General features: G+C 31.8%; 2 long non-coding RNA genes across 2 annotated transcripts; both read right to left on the reverse strand.

Moving 5' to 3' along the window:
• Positions 1-1,655: 1,655 nt before the first annotated feature.
• LOC107845956 lies at positions 1,656-4,833 on the reverse strand. Its single transcript, XR_001667117.2, has 4 exons — positions 3,796-4,833; positions 3,547-3,638; positions 2,998-3,091; positions 1,656-2,243 (listed from the first exon to the last, which is right to left on the reverse strand). It is a non-coding gene; the product is annotated as an uncharacterized LOC107845956 (long non-coding RNA).
• Positions 4,834-9,118: 4,285 nt separating this feature from the next.
• Positions 9,119-9,707, reverse strand: LOC107845955. Its single transcript, XR_001667115.2, has 2 exons — positions 9,496-9,707; positions 9,119-9,426 (listed from the first exon to the last, which is right to left on the reverse strand). It is a non-coding gene; the product is annotated as an uncharacterized LOC107845955 (long non-coding RNA).
• Between the last annotated feature and the right edge of the window lie 437 nt (positions 9,708-10,144).

Consider the following 10,144-nt stretch of genomic DNA (forward strand, 5'->3'; position numbering starts at 1 on the left):
GGGGATGGGCTGGGTGGGGTGGGGGCTGGGGAAGGGGGAGGGGTTATATGGGTTTGGGTGGGCTGGGGACGGGCTGGGGTGGGGTGGAGGGCTGGGGGAGAAGGGTGGGTGAGGCTGAGTGGGGTGGGAAGGGGCTGGAGAGGGGGGTGGGGTGGGAAAAAAATTTAAGTTTATTACTTTTAAATTTTAAAAGTATTTTTAATTTTTTTTTAAAAAAAATTAAATTAAAAATGATGGAGGAAAAAAAGAAGGGGTTGAGAGGTGTGGGGGTGGGGGAGACTGGGTTGGGGGTGGAGCTGGAGAGGGGGTTGGGGTGGGAAATATTTTTTAAATTTTAAAAAATATTTTTAAATTAAAAAGGATGGAGGAAAAAAGGATGGGCTGGGGGGTGTGGGGGTGGGGATGGGCTGGGGTGGGGTCGGGAGGGAAAAAAGTATATTTTTTTAAAATTTTTAAAAATATTTTTAAAATGATTTTTTAGTTTTTAAAAATATTTTAAAAGTATTTTAAAATTATTTTAAAAATATTTTAAATTTATAAAGATGGAGGGAAAAAAAGGATTCTTTTTTAATTTTTTTAAAAATTTTAAAAATATTTTTAATCTTTTTTTTAATTTTAAAAATATTTTTAAATTATTTTTAAATTTTTAAAATATTTTAAATATTTTTAAATTTTTAAAGATGTAGGAAAAAGGGATCCTTTTTTCATTTTTTAAAAAAAATTTAATATTATTTTTATTTTTTTAAAATTATTTTAATGTAAAATTGGCTAAAAATTGACCCCTACTCGCATCCCTAGGCGAGTGGATGCACTCTCTTTGTCCTAGTCACCATGACCTTGCCACATAGGCAAGGTCAACGGTTAAAGGGTAAGAAATGTTGCTTTTTTATGGGTTCAAAGGTCCAGATGACAAACATGTAAGTAGAAGTGTCTAACTTATAAAACTAACATAGTACAAGGGTCCAATAGGACATTTTGCCTTCTTTTTTTACTAGTGTTACTTTTTCGAATTTGATATTCTAATAATTCAATTTGATATGAAATTTAAGAAAGTATTGAAAAATATATTATTTTTATAATTAATGGTTAAAAATAAAATTAATTAAAATAAATAAATATTTAAATTGAGATACAAATATTTTGCTCACGTTAAAGAGATTCAAGTGCACTGCATTTAATCTATTCAAATTCAGCAATATAATTTTTGATTTGTCTCTGCATTTAATCTATTCAAATTCAGCAATATAATTTTTGATTTGTCTCCTCTAAGATGTAATAATTCAACAACATCGTATAACTCTGAATTTATTGAAAAATCTAAAGCTCAACAAAATTTATTGAAAAATCTAAAGCTCAACAAAAAAATTACTTTCCTTCGACATAAAATTATTCTTTTTTGTATAATTAATAAGTTTGAGAACTCAAAATTATTTTATGTCTTAATTCTCTCTTTCTACTACAAAAGCATTGCCCGTGTCAGCACAGGCCCAATGTTAAAATATTTTGAGTATATATAAGCTACATTGACCCAATGTCAATTTCCCAACACGTTTGGTGTTAACAACCTCAACTCCTGTAAACATTTTTACAAGTATAACGATAACATAAAGCATTATTTGAGAGAGAGAATATTGTTTTTTCAAATTAATACTCATAACATAAAACATTATTTGAGGAAAAGGCTATTGTTACTTTAAGTTAATCCAACATAGAAAGATTAACAACAAACAAACTTCACGGTTTTTGACAATTGAAAAACTTGGTCACAACCTAGCTAGTCATTTCCAGTTAACTGCGAAAATCAATTGAAAACAATGAATTAGGATATTCTCTCGATGTTGATGCATGCAAACGAAAGGTGTGCAGACTCTCCTCCTATGTACACCTATATGCCAATGTTAACAGGCAACTTCATCAAGGCAGTGATACGTGACATGTTAGATGGTCTCAAGGAGTGCATCTTTACTTGAATCTAGGAAGTACGAAGTCCAGTGCTTCTTGAACAATCTCCTCGATCAAAGATTCTTTGTTCAAGGTTTCTCGACACATGATGTTTGTTATGGTTAATGGCGTGAGACCCCTCCCTACACCTTTCTTCAAAAGTATTGTAGAGATGTGGAGTGTGCATGCAACTTCAACAAATCAATGTCTTTTTTCACATCAAGTGATTTTATCTATACTCAATAGCTGAAGGACTGATGAGCTTGTGGCCAATGCAACCAATCAAAAGTAACACCTCCAAACTGCAATATCATAAAATATGAAGCAACTCAGAAACCAAAGAATACCAAAAAAATTACCAACTCTTAAGTTCTCCTTCTATTATCAATCTTGAATTAAAGACAAAGATCGAGCGAGGGTATAAACAACTTTAAATACTCTTTCAAGAATCTACAAATTTTACTGGAGTTGTCTCTATGCAATATCAAGGCAGGAAGAAATGAGAAATTTTGTTAATTTCATTTTGAAACTTCTTTTGAAAGAGCATACTATTAGGACTTGAAATTGAAATGTGTTTATGTCTCACGTAGTGCAAATAATATCAGGCCTCTCAAAAAGTAGGGTAAAAAAAGGTGGTCAGTTTTGTAAAGGTTACAGTATTTCTCAGGTATCTAGTGGCCAATAAAAATCAGAACCACCACTTAACATGAAAATGAATTCTTTTTAATCATTTTCGTGTTTTATCATCTCAAGGGCTTGTAAGTACATAGAGATGCCTCTAAACAATTGCAGTGGAGATTACATTGAATCTGAATGGACAACTTTACCATATTGAATGGAACTTAACATGCCTCTAAATTCCCATCAAAGTGAGTACTTAAAATTATAAAAATCACTTGAGAGCTATGTTAGATCACAAAATAAAACTGTGAAAGATGATTAACATCGCACTATTAAGTGAAGAAGTATTAGGATATGCAGATGCAACAGCAAAAAATGTATCCCCCAACAATGCATATGTACTCTAAAAGAAAAGGAAAAATAATGAAGACTTACACTCTCAAGCAAGCAGTAACCGTGATCAGTCCCTTACAAAATTCACTCTTTGCTACTCTTGTCAACTTTCAGCTCAGCTAGCAAACTCCCCAAACTGCATTAACACACAAAAAAAAGCAAAGCAAAGTAAGCTACAAACGCATCAATTTTCAGAAAAATAAACACAGAGATCATTTTAGGTCAGACTTTCTCAAGTTATCCAAGTCGACTCAGTGACCCATTTCGATGAGAACAATATACGATCGACTTTCCTCAACCTGTTTTTCACTGGGTGATAGATTTTTTTTTTCCGGTGTGACTGATTTACTGGCAGAAAAATCGAAGGATTTTGTACCGGTGATTGGCCGAAGAAGAATGGAGAGCTAATTTATTTCGGGGGGTTAGGGAAATTTAAATGGGGGTTAGGTTGTTGAGAAGAGAGGGAATTTTGAAGTTGTTCGGGTCAACCCAGAGATAGAAATCCAATCAGAATCTATATTCGGGCAAGAATAAACGTATGGATTTGTGTGTTTGGTCCAAAACATCAACACAACAGAGATAACTCATTACCTTTGTGCTTCAGTACTTGAAAGACGGAACATGTATTAGCTGACAGAATAGCTTGGCTATCTCTTATGCTGCCATCATTCTCTCTTCTCTCACTAAATAAGCAAAAAACAGAACCAAGATCATTGCACTGTAAAATCATCTATCAAAATACTTGATGAACTTTCAGTATATAAATGCGTACACACAGCGTTGCAAAAATGATATTAGCAGTGATTGAGGAATTTAAGCAAAACATGATTTAGTTTATACCCGAATTCCAGTAGTAGCTTCCTGACCAGTCTTTAGTAGCTTAGCTATTTCTCTTCTTGCTTCAGTTGAATCTCTCTATGATTCCTTAGTAGTCTGATTCACGACATAGTTAATTTCAATAGGATTTTACTGCAAATGGTAAGACCGCATCAAAAAATTACTAAATAATAAAGCTTAGCAATCCATAAACACATTCAAACTAAAATTAGTGATTTGCGAACATTAGAAAATAAGCATGTGCAGAAACAATATCCAAATCCACACTCTATAATAATAAATCAGCCTAACAACATAACTGGAAGGGTATAATAAGTGTACAGAGTACAAAGAATACAAAGATCCTTCCTTAATATCTTCTTGAAATCAGTCTAAATTTAAAACCCCCCAAAAGAAACCAAATTACAGGAAAATAAATAAATATCCGAGAAAAACTGAAAAAGATTTCAACTTTATAATTGGAATTAGGTTTTGCGGAGACAAAGATGTGCGGAGACAAAGATGAGCAAAAAGAAAGATATCTCCGTCATTCACACTATGATTTCACAAGTGAAATTTACAAAAGATAAAATGTATGCGGACCTTATTCTTACTTTGCGGGATAGAAAGGTTGTTTCCTAATTCTTCTCAATTTCAACAAGTAAAATATACCACATCTAATATACCGTTGGAATCAAAGTTTTGAACCTTTTATAGAAGTACTTTACAAGCAGGCCTTATACGATACTGTCTATAAGAAAATTTGCACGCCTTTTGCCAATTCCTGGCTTCACCACTCAATGTCTCATAATGATTTCTCAAGTGAAGTCCAAAAAAGATAAAAATGCATGTAAACCTTATTTCTAATTTGCGGTATAAAGAGACTGTTTCCTTTCTCCTCAATGAGAATTAGCAAAATAGACCCAGACATCTAATATTCAATTAGAATCAAAGTTCTAAACCTTCTAAGTACTTAACAATTATGCCTTTTAGTCATACAAAACAAAATAACAAAAATACCACATTACATCTAAACATATACAATGCATTAATTTTGCTAATATAAGCAATCAACCATTTGAGTATTTGCAATTACTTACACTAATAATTCTAGAAAAGTTTCTAAGCACTTACCAAAATTGTTCACAGAACACTGCTAGCATTTGAATTTTCATCACCAAACACCTCCATAGCATGATACAAATAGTCTCAAGTCACCTTTCTGCTTCTCCGGTAGACAACGCCTAGTTATTCACGGTTAAAATTTTAACGTCTTTCTTCAAGTGATATTTCAGTGGTTCTGCCAAGGATTTCACATCGATTGTTTCAATTACTGTTACCAAGTTATTTTCCAAATCCATGTAAAGTAATACTTAATTTTAAAGTTTCTCCAATCTAAGTAGAAATAAGAAAAAATAATTTTGTCTTCTTCTTCCATTAAACCCCAAGCAACCAATCTAATCTACCTAAAAATAGAATAATCGAATTGAATCTTTGTCTTTTTAGAATCAAGAAACTTCAGGTAAAACTCAGACAATACAACCCAAAATACAAGAAAAATGATAATCAAAGAATGAAAATGGTATAGTATGAAATAATCTTTCACAAAAACCTGATTCAACAGCAGACCTGAAAAGTAGCAAAATTGAAACAATTCATCTTGTTCTGAAGGAAAGATACATGGGCTCTGTAGAAAATGCATTAACCTAGTGAAATAACTAATATACCCTTGGTATGAAAATTTTTTGACATGTAGCACCCATGTCGAAACCGGTCTTTCTATAATATAGAAATAGAAATGCATTAACCTCAGAAGAAAATGAATACTACCTCTTCAATCCCAAAAAGGTTATCCTTCTATTTGGATAGTTAGACAATAATTTTTAAAGTATACCTTTTAAAATACTTTGAATTGTTAACTACTATACCTTATTATACTTTATTTATTTTTAATTTATTTAATCTATTTTAACTTGAAAAGTAGTTTAAAAAGATTTTTAAATCTTACCATTAGATAATTAAAGATATGTCAAACGTTTTAAAATGTGTCTGATTTAAAATGTCATATGAAAAATTAAAATTAAATAGTAGTTAAAATAGTAAATAGTCATTTTTTTTTTATAACGGACAAAAAATAAATAAGTCAAATAAATCAAAATAAAAGAAATAATATTTTTGTATAACTTTTAAATAAATAATTTTATTTTTTTATAAGTTATTCATGATCTCTTTAAATTAATTTAACTTTCGTGTTTTAAATCAAAACAATCTTTTGGGGACGAAATAAAAGGCATATGAAATGATGATACTTTTTGGTGGCAATATTATGTTTGACCCAAATGGAACTTAAAGAAAAGAAATATTCTGGTGGTCCTACTAATTTCTAATGACTAATGCCCGTACTTATGTGGTGTACGTACCTAACTTTCCTTGATAAGAGCCGCTGCTTTAATAATTAATAATACAGATAAAAGTTTGGTGCCATACCACATAAAATAATATTATTTTATGTGATATTATTTTATAGAAAAATGCTCTTAAATTTATGAAATTTATCGTAATACGTCTGAATTTCGTAGGAGTATGATGACCTCCCTAAACCTTTGAGCGAGTCTTATGACCCCCTGAATTATTTATTAGCGCATTTTATTGACATATATTTGAACTAAAAAATTTTTTAGTATTTTTTTATTTTTTATTAACTTATAAACGTCATTAAAATATACTAATAAATAATTCAGGTGGGTCATGGGACCCTCGCAAATTTCAAGTGTGTTACAATAAGTTTCATGAAAGTATAGATAATTTGAGACTATTTCTCTTATTTTATTTGATAGAAAATTTTAAAAAATATGAATTTATTATCTAATATATTTATTTAAGTGAAATTGTTTATAATTATAAAAATATACAATATTCTTTGTATACAGACTGCAAAAATTTATCAGGTAAACTAAATTGAAACGGATAGGATAAAACTAATCGATAAAGGAAGTAGTTATTTGAGGAATGGGGACTGAGGTAGGTTCTTACTTATGCAGGTCTCAACTTATCCTTCTGAGTCATCCAACTATCATCCCATAATAATCTATTCTTCTTTCTAATTAATGGATTCTTATAAACTTTTTATTATATTTCATGATTTTACAAATTTTCAATATTGCAGATTGTTTACTTTATTTTAATATAAACTTTATTTAAAGGGTACGAAATTTCTAGGTAAAATCATGATATTAATCATCTTTCTTATGCTGATGATACAATAATATCCAGTTCTGCACAGATCTTAATGAGAAAGATGGTGATAATGTTGAGAAATTATAAGAAAGTCTTTGGACAAATGATCAACTTGGATAAAAGTTTTATGTACTTACATGAAAAGATTTCTACTAGGGTGAGCAACCACATTACGAGGATCGCATGTATAAGGCAAAGCAAGTTATCTTTTACTTATTTGTGATGCTCAATTTTTTATGGAAGAAAGAATAAGGGACACTATGAAGATTTAATTAAGAAGGTGATGAAGAGCTACATTCATAGCAGAGAATGACTACTATCTTATGGAGGAAGAATTGCTCCTGCGCCATACAGTCGGTGCCTATTCATATTCTATCTGTTATGAATTCACCAGTGAGTGTAGTTAATCACCTACACAAGATTTTTTTTGGGATAATGCTACAGGGGCTAAGAATAAACATTGGCTATCTTGGGATGCAGTGTGATATTTAGGAGGACAGGGAGGATTTGAATTGAAATCATTGCATGATAGATTCTAAACATTATTTGTAAAATTATGGTGAAATTTTAAAATATTTATTTCTTCTATGTGGAGCTCTTCATGTGGAATAAGTACTCCCAAAAATTGCATCCCTTACTTACTAAAGGAATTGGAGCCTCACATGTTTGGAGAAAAAATGATCACAGCGAGGGAAGAGGTGGAGCGATCAGTTGGCAGGTAAAGGCTAGCAACTCTAATTTTTTATTTGATAACTGAACAGAGAAAGGGGCACTATATTATCTGGAAGGAGAGGATGCTAAGGAGGAGGAAGTAGAGGTAAGGGACTTTATCGGGAATTGAGAATGGGACAAATAATTACTTCTATCTGTGCTTTTTAAAGAAATGGTGGAGCTTATCATGAAAATTGCTAGACCCCTAACTAAGGGGCATCATAATGACATTTCATGGTGGATGGGAACCACAAATAGACAATTTTCAGTTAAATCAGCTTGGAAAACAACCTGACATAGAAAGGAGAAAATAAGAGATTATGATTTTATTGGACCAAAGTTTTGCCTTTCAAGTTCAATTTCTTCATATGGAGGTTATGGATGAGAAGAATCCAAAGAGATGACCATTTTAAAAGAATGAGAATTCAGTTGGCTAAAGTATTGGTGTTGTGAAAGCACAAGAGATAAAATAATGACATGTTTTTCTAACAACTCCATTAGCCATGAGGCTATGGAGATAGTTTGCTCATTTTGCAGATATTCACATGGAGGACATTCAGCTACAACAACTAATAGTAGCCTGATGGACTAAGAAAATAACAACAAAATTGAAGATGATATTCAAAGTTGTACTACCCATAATTATGTGGACATTGTAGAAAAGGAGAAATTGTATAAAATACGGGGGCTCCATACTTTATGTAGGGATGATTATGCAAATCCAGGAGAAAACGAAGAAAATGATCAAGAGTTTGTATCCTTGAATAAGGATGGATACATGGACATGGTCAGAAGTGGTGGAAAGAATGAGAACATATAAGCTCAAGTTATATTATCATAGTGTGATTTTGGAGAGACCAGGACTCAAACTAGGTCAAGTGCAACATGGAGCTTTTAGAGAAAATTCGAGAATGAATTTCTATGATTTTTGCATAAAAAATGACAAAGGAGATGTGGTATATGCTAGAGCTAAAGGTTTGAGAATTAGCACTAACACTGAAGCAGAATCATTTGCTATCAAAGAGGTTTAGAAATACTGTTATGAGAAAAATATAAAAATATTCATCCTAGAAACAGATTCATTTAGCTCTAAGTAGATGATTCTATAACAGTGGAGAATTTCATGGTAGCTAACAAAGGTAATTGAAGACGCCAGAAACAACATTCAAGAGCTAAATGTCACAATCAAGGATACATTTAGGGAAAGAGATACTGTAGCTGTTTTCGTAGCCAATGAAATTATGGAATCATAAAGCACGAAAGAATTCCACAATTTTCAGCAACTCCTAATACAAATAAGGCGATTGATAAACATTAATAATTCCACAAATAAGAAGAAAGGACGCATGATAATACCACTATGAGAAAAATAAAGAACAAGAGCAAGAAAGCAGAGATATCAGTAAAAACCCAACATGAAAGGAGAGATGCGAATAAATACGAAATTACAATCATCCGAAAACACCAGCACAATAAAGATAAATTAAGAATACGCTCGGAAGGAGACATTACAACTATGCAAATAAAAGCTAGAAATAAAGTTCTAGCTATCCAAAACCTTCACCAAAAAAAAGGGCTGGAAAATGTTACATTGCCTTGAACCACCAGTTGTAGAAGCAGAAGAGTTGAGACTGACCTATCCTCAATCATCCACGAATCTGGGTGAACCGATATCCTTCTGTCCATGTAAGGAGGATCCTTGACCACCTGAGGAGGCAGAAACGAGGTCAATAACAAATGACATGACGAAGCAAATAGAAGAAGAGATTCTCTTACCTAGTAACAGTGAAGCATATAGACAGAGCTCAGGCAGAACTGCATCAACACCTTGAGAGGCTCCAGTTGGAACAAGATCTATATGAGAAGGAGTTGCAGCTTCGAGTTTCACCGAAAACACTCCGACATCATTTATCAGATGGCGACGAACTCAAGAGAAGAGTACCTGATACTTGAACATTGACCATTGATAGATATACATCAATAGAAACTTTCCAGCTTCCTATTTTACGGATCGGGTCACATTCTTGGACCGGTTTCTTTTATTTTGGGCCCGTTTGGCCATGAAAATTTTTTCGGAGTTGAAAATTATGGTATTTGGCCATAAAAATTCGAAAAATAATTTCAAAAACTTTTTCTGAAAAGGAAAACAGGTTTTTGTTGTTTTTACTTTTTTTCAACTCCAATTCCAATTTTTATTATTATTACATATAACCCAATCTTTTAAATTTTTACATAAACTCTACTTATAACATTATTTTTTCAATATTACGTATATAACTGTTTTAAAGAATAATATAATTATAATTTCAAATTTACTGTTATCCTAATTAATATATATCTCTTTTTCTCTCTTATCATTATTTTTATCCCTTATTTAATTTTCTTCCTTATTTAAGATATTATTTTACTGCTAATTTATATTTAT

This window comes from Capsicum annuum, chromosome 10 (genome assembly GCF_002878395.1).
Source record: "Capsicum annuum cultivar UCD-10X-F1 chromosome 10, UCD10Xv1.1, whole genome shotgun sequence".
In the NCBI taxonomy this organism is placed as follows: Eukaryota; Viridiplantae; Streptophyta; class Magnoliopsida; order Solanales; family Solanaceae; genus Capsicum; species Capsicum annuum.